Below are 14,650 nucleotides of genomic sequence, written 5' to 3'. Positions count from 1 at the left end.
CCTGCTATACACCATAAATGGGCAGTTTTGTATATCTTTATCATTACCCCTTAATCATGTTTTAAAAATCCCTAAGAGCAGCTTATTTGTTTCTTTGCTTTAAATAATAATAATAATAATATCTGGTTTCATTACTTAATATGAATTTGATGAGGGAACTGAATTCTCCTTTTCAAGATGGGCAATGCCAAGTTTTGCCATCAGTCCAGTTCTGCCCTTGATACCAAGACTAAAACCTAGATCTGATTCCCACCAATAAAAAGCACCAAACATATCAGAGCACAGGAAATATCAACTCCCACCAACTCTACCCCAAATAACAAAGCAAAACGAAAACTCCACCAAATACATTTTGAAAGATCAGTGACTTGATATGTCTAAACAGGTGTGTGAAAAAGATACTCTGGCTTCCCATTTCTGTTTAATGAGAATGTACACCAGTGACACCTGCAGACTCTTCATCAGATCCTCGAAAAAGTAATTGGATCAAGTTTCTTTAAAAAGAAGAAGAAAGAAAAATCAGATAGCAGAAGTTATATGGAGACCCAGATGAGTTTGGGATTGTGCTGAATGAACTGAGCCAAACTTTGTGATGAAACAAACAACATTCTAATAAATCGGGTCCTCTCTTAAAGACTAGGATGGTGAGACCTGGAAAACCGACACTCTGTGTTGTGGGTGGATACAATTGGTCAGCCACAACACCCAGTTGATAGGTCCTTCGAAGCTGGGTGCAATCTGGTCAATGGGACGCAGTCCAAACGGTTCAAGGGACCTATTTATACCCATGCACGTGACCGAGCTTCCTCTTTCGGCGCATGCATTCGGAACACCAACAGCGTATCCATTGCGAGGCGAGAGAGCGATTTACCTTCAATGGATCGTCCTGGTGATATCTTTCCGTTATCCCTTCTTTTAATTCCTTTCACCCTCTTCCTTTTCCCTCATTTTAATTTTAAGTTAATCTTCCCCGTCCTTGCCCTTCCCTTACTAAGAGGGGCTTTTGCCCATGGGGCTACAGCCCCTTAGCGCTTCGTTTTAGAGCTTTTCGTTAATTTCCTTCGGGTTCCTGAGTGCTCCCTTTTGCGGGGCTTGCCGCGGATTCCGATTTTATATTTGTGGCTTTGTGTAGCGTTTGCTATTCCCTCTAAGGGCCTTAGCTTATGAGCCGGTTGATCCGGGGGCTCCCAGAGTGCGGCATCACTGCGGCCCAGAAAAAACCTCTGCTCAGCGGCCCCTCTAATTATTTGCGGAGAAAATTTCGCCCACGGGGCTTTTGCCTTTGGCACTTTTGGCTGTGGAGTTTCCTCTGTTTTCCTGAGTTCTGGGAGCAGCAATTTTGAGCGGTTATAGCCGCGCCTTTATTTTAAAGGGCCTTGAATTGAGTTTAGTGGGGGTGAAAATATTTGGAGTTATAGTGATTGTTTTGTTTGCTGTTTCAGCTTTTGAGAGTTCCCTCTCCGTAAGCCTGGTGAATTCTACTCCCCCGCCTCCCAATTTTAAGGCTGGTTGGGGGAAACTACTGGGGCCGGTGGCCATTTTCCCTGGCTTATTTTGGTGGGAGCACCATCTTGTTTTGGCGGGAGCGCCATTTTAACGGTTAAGAGTTTATTTATTTATTTTGCAGTGTGAGAGAGCTTATTGAGATGCCTGTTAAAAGGAACCCTAGTCCTTTAGGACCCATCTCAGTTGCTGCGTTCAGTGCAAGCCCCAGCAAATGCTGGATCGTCTGGGTGCTATCGTTGCCAATATTGGCTCGGACACTGCAGCCTTGACAAAGTTGAATTCGGAGCTTGAGTCATTGGCTCAGCAGTTTGGGAGGCAGCCTGATCCCCAGCTTGGCCCATCCTCTTCTTCTGCTGTTTATGAAGCCCATGGTCCCTCCGATGCAAGTGAAGGGAGTGAGGCTTTTGATTCCTCTGGGGCTTTATTTTCCCAATTACAGTTTTCCAGGATTCCAGTCCCAGCTAGTCCCAGGGGTCATCCCAGGAGTATGGGTGCCACGGTTCAGCAGGCCTTTTGGTCGGGACTGCCACATTCGCAGTCGGCACCCCCGGGTTCTGGGAGTTCAGGACTTCCAGCAGCCCAGCTAATGGGGAGAGGAACTTCTTTTCAGCTAAGCACCTCACATGCTTTTAGTTCTGTTCAGGTTCAGTCGGTTACATGCTTGATGGGGTTCATCTGTATGTGATTGGGAATGATTTGTGGCTGACTGCCATGTCAGCGGGGTTAAGGGATTGGTTACAGATGTGAGTGGTTGGCAGCGAGTGTGGGTGCTCGTGTGGTGGATAGGCTCTGGCTCAGGTGATAGGGATGGGAGAATGGTCTCGCCATCCCTATGTGAAGTGTATTCCGTTAAAGGAATCCAGGGACTCGATGGTTTGGTCAACCCCTGAGAGGGGGTTGTGCCCGTGCCTGAGTCCAGGGGGACATTTGGGTGGCAGAGTTAGCCCGTCAGAGGAAAAACACATATATATCATGGTTAATGTGCACAACTCCCTCTACAAAGGACCTGCCCAAGGCGTTTTGGCTCTTGAGGTAAAGCACAAAATGGTGCACACACACACACACCCAGGGAAGAAGGGGCAAGTGAAGATCTACATCAGGAACAAGACAGGAATAAAGATCAACATCAGGATCTGCTTCTCCTTGGGATCCTGCTGCCTGAGGCGGTTGCCTCACCTTGTCTCATGGGTTGGCTAGCCCTGCTTCTATATGGTCAGAAGATGTGCATATTCCCCATCAGGCATAGTGAATGTCTCCTTAATTGATGAACTTGCATTACCCCAAACATGTCCATGTGTATGCATCTAATTAAAGCTTCAAAATTATTTAGTTAAAAGCTTCACAATAATTTTCCATCATCGCTCTAGGTAATAAGCAGGTTGCCTACTTCTCTATAAATTCGTGAGAAAAAATGTCTAAGCTCACACTTCAGGAAAAGGCTGTATTTCATGTTGTGCTTCCTTGATAATGTCTCCATAATGAAACCTTCTGGGAAGCCTATCTACCGTTGTACCTGCATCTCTTGATATAAAAGGGAAGAGAAAGGTTTCTATAAAACATGCAACACTTAGTGTAGCTTGAAAAACCTGATGTATTTTTTGGTTCTCTTTCCAAAGATCCTGACCTTGTGATATATATAATTCATAAACACAAAGGTAAATATTAAATCGTAATTGAGCAAGGCAGAGTAATGAAATATCTGTGAATCCAAAATTTAAAAGAACTGTGCAACTGCTTTACAGATGCATATGTATTATTTCTGAGTGGTTTGATATATTGCATCAATACACATACACACACACACACACACACACACAGTGGACCCTCCAGAAACGAATTAAATTCGTTCTGGGGGTCCGTCTGCAACCAGAAAAGTCCGTAGGCAGAGGCGTCTCTTCTGCGATTGAGCGCTTCTGCGCATGCGGCGAAACCCAGAAGTATACACTTCCGAGTTTGCCGCATTCGTAACCCGAAAGTTACGTATCCAGAGCGGTACGTAACTAGAGGATCCACTGTGTATGTATGTGTCTGTGCGTGTGTGCGCTGACATAAAGACTACATCAAGGTGAGTCAGGCATCTTTAGGGTTATCTCATTAGTTTTGTTTCATTGTATTGATCCAATTTTCTGCACAGTGAAAATTCTGGGTAAAGCTTGACAACCTTGTCATATTTCTGCTTTCCTTCCTATTCACATACTTTGGCACTGGCTGTATAAAGACAATACTTTGGGAGCTAGGGATCTAAGATGGTAGTGATTTCCATTCCAACCTGTATTTGTCACAATCAACACTGTTTCCATTTTGCTGTAGTTCAGTTTCTGCCAAATATTAAGTTGTTGTTGTTGTTTTTCCTGTCTGCTATTTAAGGTACATTATGTAACAATTTTCATAACAATTCATTTCAGTGTAAAGGAAACATCAAAACAATGTTAGAGTCACCAACTGCATATTGTTTCTGGACTTAAAAACAGCAAAGATATCAATAAATACTGCTTGCATTTGCTTGACTGATTTTCATTCCTGACTAAAGACGAGCATACCAACTTCAGCAATTTCTGCTTCTTTTTCCACTGGAATACTTTGACATCGTTACTGTTTAAATGTTCTTCCTCTGGACAGCAACCCCACCACCACCAGAATCCGCACACATTGTGTATGTTGCTAGGAAACTGAAGTAGTCATAATTGTTACCTTCCAAATAAGCACACCTAATAGAGAGTTCACTAAATTACTGAAATTTATATTTATATCAAGACGAAACAAATATCAGCATTTGGGAGTGGGGAGATACATACCTATTAGGGAGCGACTACATTTTGATAGTTGTGATGTGCAAATATCTAGGAACAGTTTTCAAAGCAATTTCCTCATTTACTTTTCAACATTAGCGAGTAATTCAAAGCAATGATGATTGAAGTTGGGAGGCTGTGTTATCAGCTGGAGACATTTTGCAAAAGAAATACATTGCATATACTATTTTCTTTCCCTTAGTAGTTGTAGGGGAGGAGATATTGGTAGGTGTCTAGAGGCACCAGATCTCAGCATAGCCAGTTTTCCAATCACCCTTACTTTTCCGAATGTGAAAGACAAGTGAAACCTTTGGGGACTTGTGGCTTGGGACAATAGTTCCTCATATTGCAGGCTTCTCTAGACCCTGGTCTTTCTGACTGAGAAAGAAGAGGAATGCAGACAGTGGTGAAGTTGCAGCACTCGCTTGAGTCACCACTACATATTGGGAGCTGAGTCACTGCTACTTATTAAGAAAGGAGTGAGGTGTCAGGGAGGTCAGTGTGATGCAAGTATACCAGCAGGGATGCCGGATTGCCTTCACTTGTGCATTTGTACTATGCTAAATTTCCTGCCCTCTTGCCCTTCCCCTGTCCGATAGCAGCAATGACTCAGATGTCCAGAGGCCAGGTGAGCACTGCCACCCCACCCCACTGTCCACTACTGCTTCAGAAAGTCCTTTTGGACTGCTGCTAAAGAGAGGTTGGCAAACTAGTTGTGTGGGCCAGACTTGGCCCATAGGAAACCGGCTCCCCACCTCTGCATGTTTGTTTGTTTTTTCTCAGAAAAAATAAAAGTAATTCTCAGGTATTTTTAAACACTCATAATTCAAAATCTTCATATGGAAAATTCAGTGATCTCAAATGTTGATGGCAGGATTAATTTTCAGCCATCTCCCTTAGGGGACTGCTGATTCTGTCTAATTTTTCCTGAAGTTCTTTAGCCCATTACCATCTCTTGATAAGTCCCCCCGAAGGTCTGCCTTTTAAACCATTTACCAAATCTGTCTTTCAATCATCACACTGCTGCAGCCGTTTTCTTATGGACATTTCATAAGACTGATCCCCAGGCACCTACCTGAATTCCAGCACTTTGTATTAGCATCAACCGTGCAACTCGACATTCCCTATCACAGGAACTGTGTTCGGTCTCAAGAAAGATGAACATATCATTTTTGACATGGAGCTCAAAAAGTCTTGTTTTGTGGGTTGAGGGATAAGCCACGATCCAGGGGATAAGTTTTGTTCCCTGTCTTCTTTGCCAAGATTATTGCAGAACTTCTGCTTAACAACAAATTGTATTCATAAATACAGGCTGGCAATGGCACTTGAAAGACAGCTTGCATACCATGACAAGACAGAAATATGTATATATGTATATGTGTGTGTGTGTGTGTGTGTGTGTATACATATACATATATATACATATATAGATATATATACACACACACACACATATACATATACAGTGGTACCTCTGGTTACGAAAATTCATTCCAGAGGTCCGTTCTTAACCTGAAACCATTCTTAACCTGAGATACCACTTTGGCTAATGGGGCCTCCCGCTGCCACCGCGCGATTTCTGTTCTCATTCTGAGATAAAGTTCTTAACCCGAAGTACTGCTTCCGGGTTAGTGGAGTTTGTAACCCGAGATACCACTGTGTGTGTGTGTGTGTGTGTGTGTGTGCGCATCACAGAAACGATCCTCCCACTATACATTTTTTCCAGTGTAATTACAGTATGGAATTTGAAAATGGGGTGGGGGAAGAGATGCTGGTTGAGACAGTGAATGCCTTTATAGCAGCACAATGAGTAGGACTGAAGTGTTGCGCAACGGTAAATTAATCAACACAGAGTTTTCTTCATAAACAGAATACTTGAGAAAATAAAGTTGTTCAGAAACAGCATAGTTAAAGAGCATACACAGAGTGCTCATAGCAGCTATCTGATTCTTCACAGAGGCAGTCTTAGTTACTGATTTACTAGAGTCCTGGAGCCACTCTGTCTGCAGCAACACAACACACACACTGGCTGAGACACACACAGAGACACTGAGGCCCATAGAGTGGCTGGCTACTTTTATAGGGAGAACGAGTCATCACCCAAGATGAGACACGAGTCACAGTGACTTAGCAGTTTGCTGTTAGCAGTTAGCAGGCTTAGGCTTGAATGATTGTGTAGGCCTTGTAGGCCTTACTGCTTCTGCTCTCAAGAGCCTTTGTCTCATGGCATGAAGTGTGTGTGTGTGTGTAAATAATCTCTATCTGGGATGCAGCAGTAGAACTCCAGTAGCATCCAGTAAGGATCCTTGAACAATTCTCGTTTTGGAAAACAATTATCACCCCAAAGGCAGAGCCGAAGGTTTTACTTATTCATTTATTTATTCAATGCCTTTCCATTCTGCCCTTTTAAGGCAAAACCTTTCCAGTGTGCTAACAAAACATCAATACAACACAGATATACAAGGATAGAACAAGGTCAATAAATTAACGGTTAAACAGCAGCAATTAAAACATAGAACTTAGCATGAATTCAGCAGTCAAATGCCAAGAAGAACAGCCACGAAAATATGCTTTAGTTATTCTTTTTCTTTGCAAAAAGAAATGCAAAGTGGCTTACAACAACAGCACATACATGAGTATGCCATCAATATATTTCTCCAGGGAAGGTACTTCCAAAGGGGTGGGCTAGTCCTGCAAAGCCCCTATCTCTGTTACCTTTATTCCCCCAAGAACTTTGGAGTCTTTTTAAAAGAGAAGAATCATCGCCTGGAGTATGTCTAGAGTTACCTATCCCACTTTCACCCCCAATATGCAGGCAATGCAGGTTTGCATATCTGTTTAGCAAACTACAAAGCCTATTTCAACCACCACCAGCATTCAGACAAAAACAAGGGGGGAGGTACCATACCATGTGAAGCAATGTCTCTCCTGAGCTGCAGTTAGCTAGGGGGAGAGCTGTAGCTCAATGATAAAAACAACATGCATGACATGCACAAGATCCTAGTTTCACTTCCTGGCATTGACGGGTAGGGCTGGGGAAGACTCCCATTTGAAATCCTGAAAAGCCACTGCTTGTGGCCTGTTGGAACCCATAATACCATATGCTGTTCTCTTGTCGGTTTATTCACCCTTAGGTAACTGAAGGGTCATGGGGTCTTGGCATGCAAATGGATGGATTTACTTACAAATGGAAAGCAAGGTGTCTCAGAGGATGAAGCACTTGGCTGAACTGAAGGAACAAAGTTGGGTATTGTTTAGTAACTCATTCTAGCCAGACCTCTGGCTCTACTCCTCATCTTCTGGTCTCAACAAACATGCCTTGATTCTCTGTGTCCAGAACAGCAGTCCATATATTGGCGAACTATTCCTTCCATAACCCCTGATCATTGACCATGTTGTCTATTGTTGATGGAAGTTGTAATCCAACAGTATGTGGATGGTGCCACATAGGAGTCAGCTGCTCTAGAATATTGGCTGGTTTCACCAAAAGGGCCTTGTCTGCACAGCTGATGCTGATGCCAGCTTGTGAAATAGCATTGATGAACTAGAGGAATGAACACAGCAGAGTACTGGTTTTTGTTCAAAGAAAGGAGAAGGGAAATGAAGATGACGGATGAACAAAGATATGCAGAGAGAGAATTTTATGTAAAGCTTAGCCCTAAATGGCCTCTGTCCAGTATACCAGAAGGAGGGTCTCCACCCCCATTGTTCTGCCCAGACTCTGAGGTCCAGCACCGAGGGTCTTCTGGAGGTTCCCTCGCTGCGAGAAAGACTCTCCTCCTGGGTGGCAGTTAGGCATTGGAATAATGTGTTGTGATGTCGAAGGGCTAGGTGTGGCCATCGCCTATGCCTTCAATTTTTGGGTATTCCGTTAAAGGAATCTGGCGGTCGTGTATTCTGTCCGATGCCTGCTTGGCGGGAGGCCATGGCACGACCCTCGGTGACATCAGGGGAGAGCCTATAGTTGGATTAGCATCAACAGGCTCCACCTACCGGTGAATAAACCCCCTTGTTTCAGACTCACCCCTCTCTGAGGGGGTGGAGTCAGCTGGCGTAATCCAATGCCTAAGCCAATACCTTTTCACTTGCTGTAATCAATAAAGTTGTGGCCTTTTCTTGCCCATTAACCTTATATCACGTGTCCTTGTGTATTCATTCCACTTTGGGGGGATCGGGTCCTCGAACCACAAGCCAAGTTACAGGGAACCAGGCAGAGGGCCTTCTCGGTAGTGGCACCCGCCCTGTGGAATGCCCTCCCACCAGATGACAAAGAGAAAAACAACTACCAGACTTTTAGAAGACATCTAAAGGCAGCCCTATTTAGGGAAGCTTTTAATGTTTAATAGACTATTGTATTTTAATATTTGTTAGAAGGGCGGGGTATAAATAAATTATTATTATTATTATTATTATTATTATTATTATTATTATTATTATTAAAGTAGGTACCATCTAAAACCCTGAAATCTCATGAGATGATCTTGGAAATAAAATTTCATATCCATACACGCTACCCTGGTTTTCTTGTATGTTGTTATTCCTTCACAGTAAAATTACTTTTGTAGACCTTCAACATTGTTAGAAGTGTAATCAAACTTTGTTACATAAAGTTTTGTTGTTGTTGTTTTTACTTAGATGGATGTTTGGCTACTAAAATTAGATGCAACATTTTGGAACGTTTACTAATCAGCCATCTGCATAACGGAGGCCTATTTTGCAATAGCAGGGGTAATTACAGCTTTAAAAGGTAAGCGGTCACTTTGTCACCTTTGTGTTAATTAGTTATTGTGCTTAGTGCCGCCAAATTTGTGGGAAGATTGTTGGACCTCTGATTTGCTGATGAAGTAATTAATTTACCTAATTATCAATATCAGTGGTATAAGGAAGAGGGGTAAAGTGATACTATTGCCATATGTCGCACCCTTTCATAAGAAACATGAATATGCTCGTGGGCTAATAAAATAATTTTACAATGTTTATGTTTTGTTGACCTATCTGCTAGTCTAGGGATGTGAAACTTTGAAAATGAGTTATGTGTGGTTAAGGGGCATCAAATGTTCTCTCCAGTCCACACTTAATTTAAAATGGCATCTCAGCCTGAGAAGGAATGGAAATAAAATGCTAACAAAAGAGTGATTGCAGGTCTCGGTGTTTAACATGTAAGATCTCTCATCTTAAAAAATTAATTAGTCCGTAATTGTCCATCCTATGAAAGGAAGTCAGGGAAAGTAATATTAGTTATTATGAGTTGGATGGTTCCTCATGCACCAAAGGGCTATCAAGACACATGAGGGCTTGGAAGCGATGGAAGAAAGGTTTTGGTGTACACAACAGTCTTCTGGTCTGTAGCTCAAAACATATCAAGGGGGCAATTGTCAACCCTAAACTTTTAGTAATGGTATTTCTGTGTTTGCCTTTGACCATGGCATAGTTGTGTTTGATCCCACATTTTAAGAGTGAATTTGGAACTGACCATCTCCACCTTTGGTCACATGTCACTACCCAACAGGAAATGGGAAGGTGCTACTCCACCCACCCCATTCTGCCATTGCTGCCAAAGCCTCCTTTATCTGGGATGCATGATGGTGTCTGAAGCAGTGGCAGCTGGTTTCTGCAAGCTATTCTGTTAAAGATATATTTGTTATTTATATTTCAGGAAAGCTAACATGGTGTACATCACAAGGCTCGGGTCTGTTTAAAGTGGCATTAGCTAACAAGGATGTTGGCTGCTACGGTTTATAAAACTAAACAAATTAGATGGCAACTATCAATAATTGAGCAACTTTCTCTTCCAGGAGGAACAACTTTGCTTTCTCAAGCTGCTGCTATAAAATGCAAAATAATGACTTTTTAAAATTGGGGTGGGTGGGTGATTCTTTTATCCTCAGTGCAGGCCTGGTAAACAGAGAATCTGATATAATGTTCCAATACATAAAGAGATATTACAGAGCTGAGAAGAAAATGTGGCCATTTCACCCCTCTTTACAATGACCGTGAAAAATTACAGCAGCTAATTAAATAGCCACTGCTTCTTCCCTCCCCACTTCACTGCTCAACCTCTATCATTTTAATAAGCCATTCTTCAGAACAAAATGCTGTATTCATAATGGATGATATTCAGTTATGATCAATACTCATGCAAGATTTAGCATCCGATTTTAAACAGACGGTTACAATGCTCAGAAATAAATAGTGCATGGAACAGACACTCCCTGCATGATTCAGAGCACAGAGGAAGGAAACACTATTCTTTTTAGGCGAAACACCTCTACTACATAATGCCTTCTTCCTTTTCAGAGGTTGGGATCTGACTTCAGATTCACAGCAATTCTGCATTTCTTCCTTTGAATCTGTACACTAAAGTTTAAAAAGTTGACACTGTGAATGTCTGCAGGAGGGGAGGGGACAAAGGACCTTTGGATATGTAAAGAGATCCGTCTTCACTACGCTATAACAAGTAAACTGTTCTATGAGCCTTCTTTGCTATATTTATATCCAGCACAAGATCCCAGATCCACAGTCTCCCTCCCCCAGGGAAAAAGCATGTGGGACAAGCAAAGCCTGTTAAATTTTTATTTATTTATTTATTTGCTCTTGAAGTCCTTACTAGTTATTGCTGTTCCATAATTTTTCTGGGGAGGTGCAAGGGTTGCATTGAGATGTGTTCAGCTGCCATCTATGGTCTACACACTTTGTTGGAAATGTCACCTGATAGAAATAAATCTTGAAGAGGAAGAGCAAGAACTTCTTACATTACTAGCTACTATTTGGAGCAGATAGCACACAAAGTAGATGTGCAAAAAGGCTGGCATAATAGAAAGAATTTCCCTGTACAGTGGTACCTCTGGTTGCAAACGGGATCCGTTCTGGAGGCCCGTTCACAACATGAAAAGCCTGCAACCTGAAGCGCTGTATCTGCGCAGGTGCGTGGTGCAATTTGGCGCTTGTGCACATGCGTAAAGCATGATTTAGCACTTGTGCACATGCGCGAGTGGCGAAACCCGGAAGTAACACGTTCCGTTACTTCCGGGTCACCGCAGAGCGCAACCCGAAAGTGCTCAACCTGAAGCAACTTCAACCCGATGTATGACTGTACTTTTTTTTTTTAATAGACTGCAGAGGTAGGGGGGGCATTCATGCACGCAGCCCTAGTACTTTGTGACCAGCTGCAAAACTCAGTACTGCTCATACAGTTTCTCCTGAGCCCCCACCCTGAGCCAGTTTTCTGGGCCCAAGACCATCAAATACCATTAAAGACACATCACTAGCTATTAGCTAAGCAAAACTCTACCAACTGTTAACTTTCCACTTGACATTGCCCAACAACATTTAGCAGTCGAAGGAAACAGATTTAGAAATAGCGCTAATGATGCCCAAGAGATGGCTGACTAGAGAGCTATTGTTTTACAGAGTCTCTTTTGAGACTAAGGACACTCTTGACAAATTGGATATTGGCTTTTTGGCAGCATTTCTAGCCTCAGCATGCACACGAGAAAGGCACGGAGGAAGAAATGTGCACAGCCCTCCAGGCTTGCTCATGGGGCATCTCTTCTGCTATTAAATATCAGAGTGTGTAACTCACAAAATCAATGAGTATGATCAGACTTCCTTTGTACGAAAAGCTACCACCTGCCACCTTCAGGCCCCCATGGGCAAATTCTCCTTTTCTCTCCTAACTTGAGTTCTCATAACAGGGACAAAATCTTGCAGGGAAATGCCAGCAGATCATAATTAGGCATGCAAGTTCCACAATTGGTACAGCATTGGTTGAGGCATAAATGGTAATTGCACCATGGCTGCTACATAGGGAACTTACATGTGTGTGTTAGGGCTCAGCGTTATCAATTCTATTTAATCAAATTCTGCTTACTTCCTGCATTTATATAAACCTTCCTGCCCAAGTACTTCATGCAGTTACAGTTTAAAATAATAGCCTTTAATATATTGGAAATGATACAAAGGGGGGGGGGAGGGAAAAAGGGAAAGGAAAACTAGAAAATTTGGGTACCAGTTCCATCATTTTCCTCCCAAATTATGCTACATAATGAACAGGTGGAATGACCACTGCAAAAGGTGTTTCTGAGAAATGCTTGCCCTTCTTACCATACACAATGCATCCCCTGGAAAGTGTTCATTAGACAAGTATTTGCATAACGAGTCCAAAATTTCCACTTATTCAAATGGGAACACTTATAATCTGTAATTTGTCTGATCTCCCCCCCTTCCCTACCCCCCATTGTTCATTTCTGGAATGGCTGCAGACAACCACCAAAAGAGAGACAAAGGAAAAACTGATTTGTCTGATGTCTCCTGCTCTTTGATTTGTCCTCTATGTTTTAACATGGTCTCTGCCTGAAAAGGGCTACCACCAACCAACAGAGCACAAACAAGTAATGCAGTGAGGAAATAGGCATATTTCAGCTGCTGCAATATTTGAATCTGTGCTGTGTATAGCAAGGTTTGGGCATCATTCTCTATGTTGGGATAACTGATTTTTTGTAGTTGGACCTGCATGTGGTCAAATGAGATATTGGTCCATTCAATGGGGGGGGGTGCTCACTGTCTAATTTCCTTCTCTCTCTCTCTCTCTCTCTGGACTCAGCAAGATGGGTAAAGAAAAAGTGTTTTATATGCATTGTATATGCATTATAACATTGTGATACCAGATGGCACTGTGGAGTTCAATTTTTACCAACACCATACAAAGTTTACAACACGTTTTCCTGAAATGCTTCTTTGCTGTGTCTAGATCCAGCCTCTGTCTCTGTCTCTCTGGCAGCCAGGTGGAATGGATACTGATGACAAAGGTTCTTGGAGAGGAGAGGATTCTAGCCAAGCTGATGGAGAAGGCCACACTGTCTCATCTCTCCCTCTGCAGCAATTAGAGATTTGACTCCTTGGCCCCATCTGCACTACTCATTTAAAGCAACATTATATGGTCATAATTCCCCAACCCCCTCCAGCATCCTGGGAACTATAGGGGAACTGAGAATTGTTAGGAGACCCCATTCCCCTCTTAGAGTTACAAGTCCCCAAGTTCCCTCAGAAGAGGGATTGAATGTTAAACACCTCAGAATTGTAGCTCTGTGAAGGGATTAGGGGTCTCCTACAATTCTTAACACTACTAACAAACTCCAGTTCCCAGCAATCTTTGTGGGAAGTCAAGACTGTTTAAAGTGGTATGATACTGCTTTAAATTTAATTTACAATCCACATCTTCTAAGTGCTTCAACCATCTCGATGATGTTTAAAAATTAAAGTATACACAATTTACATACTATATGCTCAGCACCAATTAGTGTGTTTTCAAGCTATCATCTTGTATCAACTCAGCCTCTTTTTCATTTCTTCTGAACATCATTTATTCAACAGAAGAAGCTCACAGAACAATTTTGACTTGATCTTTTGAAGCTGACATGTCACTTTACTCTAGAATGCAACTTGAAATTCTCTTTATTAAAGTTTTAGCACCAAGCTCCCTGCTAATCGTTTCATGCAAAAAAATGTGAAGAACCTCACACTTTGTAAAACTCTTACCGCGATCACAAGAAAAGAGGAGAGATCAATGAAGGGTCTCAAAGATCTCTGCCTTATTGCTTCAAAGGAACAAAGGGTGTACAAATCAAGTCTGCAAAAATCGAATCGTCCCAAACCCTAGAGGATTTGTGTTAAACAAAACTAATCAGTTCTTCTAATGTTTTGGCACTGATTAACACATAAGTCTGCAGCTCGAAAGGTTCGTTTTACCTAAAGGACTTTTCTTTGATGGCCGACTGCAGCAGAGACTTGAATCCCTACCATGGGTGAAAGCACTGGCGGAGGAAGGGGGTGCGGTAGGTGCAGTTCGCCCCGGGTGTCATCCCTGAGGGGGAGTGACATTGCTGCGCCACCGCCCCCCGGGACACTCGCTGTGGGCAGCACCTACCTGGGACGCTCGCTCCACCCCCCCACCCCCCGGGTGCACAGCATGTGCACCTCTCCGGGTGCTGGAGCAGCTAGCTCCGCCTCTGGGTGAAAGGTACTGAAATCACATTCATAGGCTCCATTGATCTCTATTCTCCATTCCATTACTATTCTCTCTCTGGACACGCACACATACCATTTTGTTCCTACTTTTGCCTTTTCAGGATGTCTAGATAAAATGCAGTTAGTGTGATCCACTGGCATTATCAGTCTTCAGGGTTCATCTCTCCTGCTAGAAGTTAAATTTCTGAGTGGGGAAAGTGACTCTAATGTGGGGGTGGTCCATGTAGTACCCTTCAGATGTCGTGGGACTACATTGTCCCTGACCATTGGTTATGCTGGCTAAGACTTATGAGAGTTGCTGTGGCATCCTATAATATCTGGCACTCAGG

At 42.8% G+C, this 14,650-nt stretch overlaps 1 long non-coding RNA gene across 2 annotated transcripts; it reads left to right on the top strand.

Annotated features, from left to right (window-relative positions):
• The first annotated feature begins 6,296 nt into the window (after positions 1-6,296).
• LOC310754365 lies at positions 6,297-13,361 on the top strand. Of its 2 annotated transcripts, XR_014543757.1 has the most exons (4): positions 6,297-6,591; positions 7,430-7,542; positions 8,931-9,042; positions 13,045-13,361. It is a non-coding gene; the product is annotated as an uncharacterized lncRNA (long non-coding RNA). The 2 variants fall into 2 exon arrangements; XR_014543758.1 differs by lacking the exon at positions 6,297-6,591 and having other exon boundaries at positions 6,661-7,542.
• The last annotated feature ends 1,289 nt before the right edge of the window (positions 13,362-14,650 follow it).

The sequence above is a fragment of the Podarcis filfolensis genome, assembly GCF_964270895.1.
Source record: "Podarcis filfolensis genome assembly, chromosome: Z".
Lineage (NCBI taxonomy): Eukaryota > Metazoa > Chordata > Lepidosauria > Squamata > Lacertidae > Podarcis > Podarcis filfolensis.
This window is presented reverse-complemented; position numbering and strand designations above follow the sequence as displayed.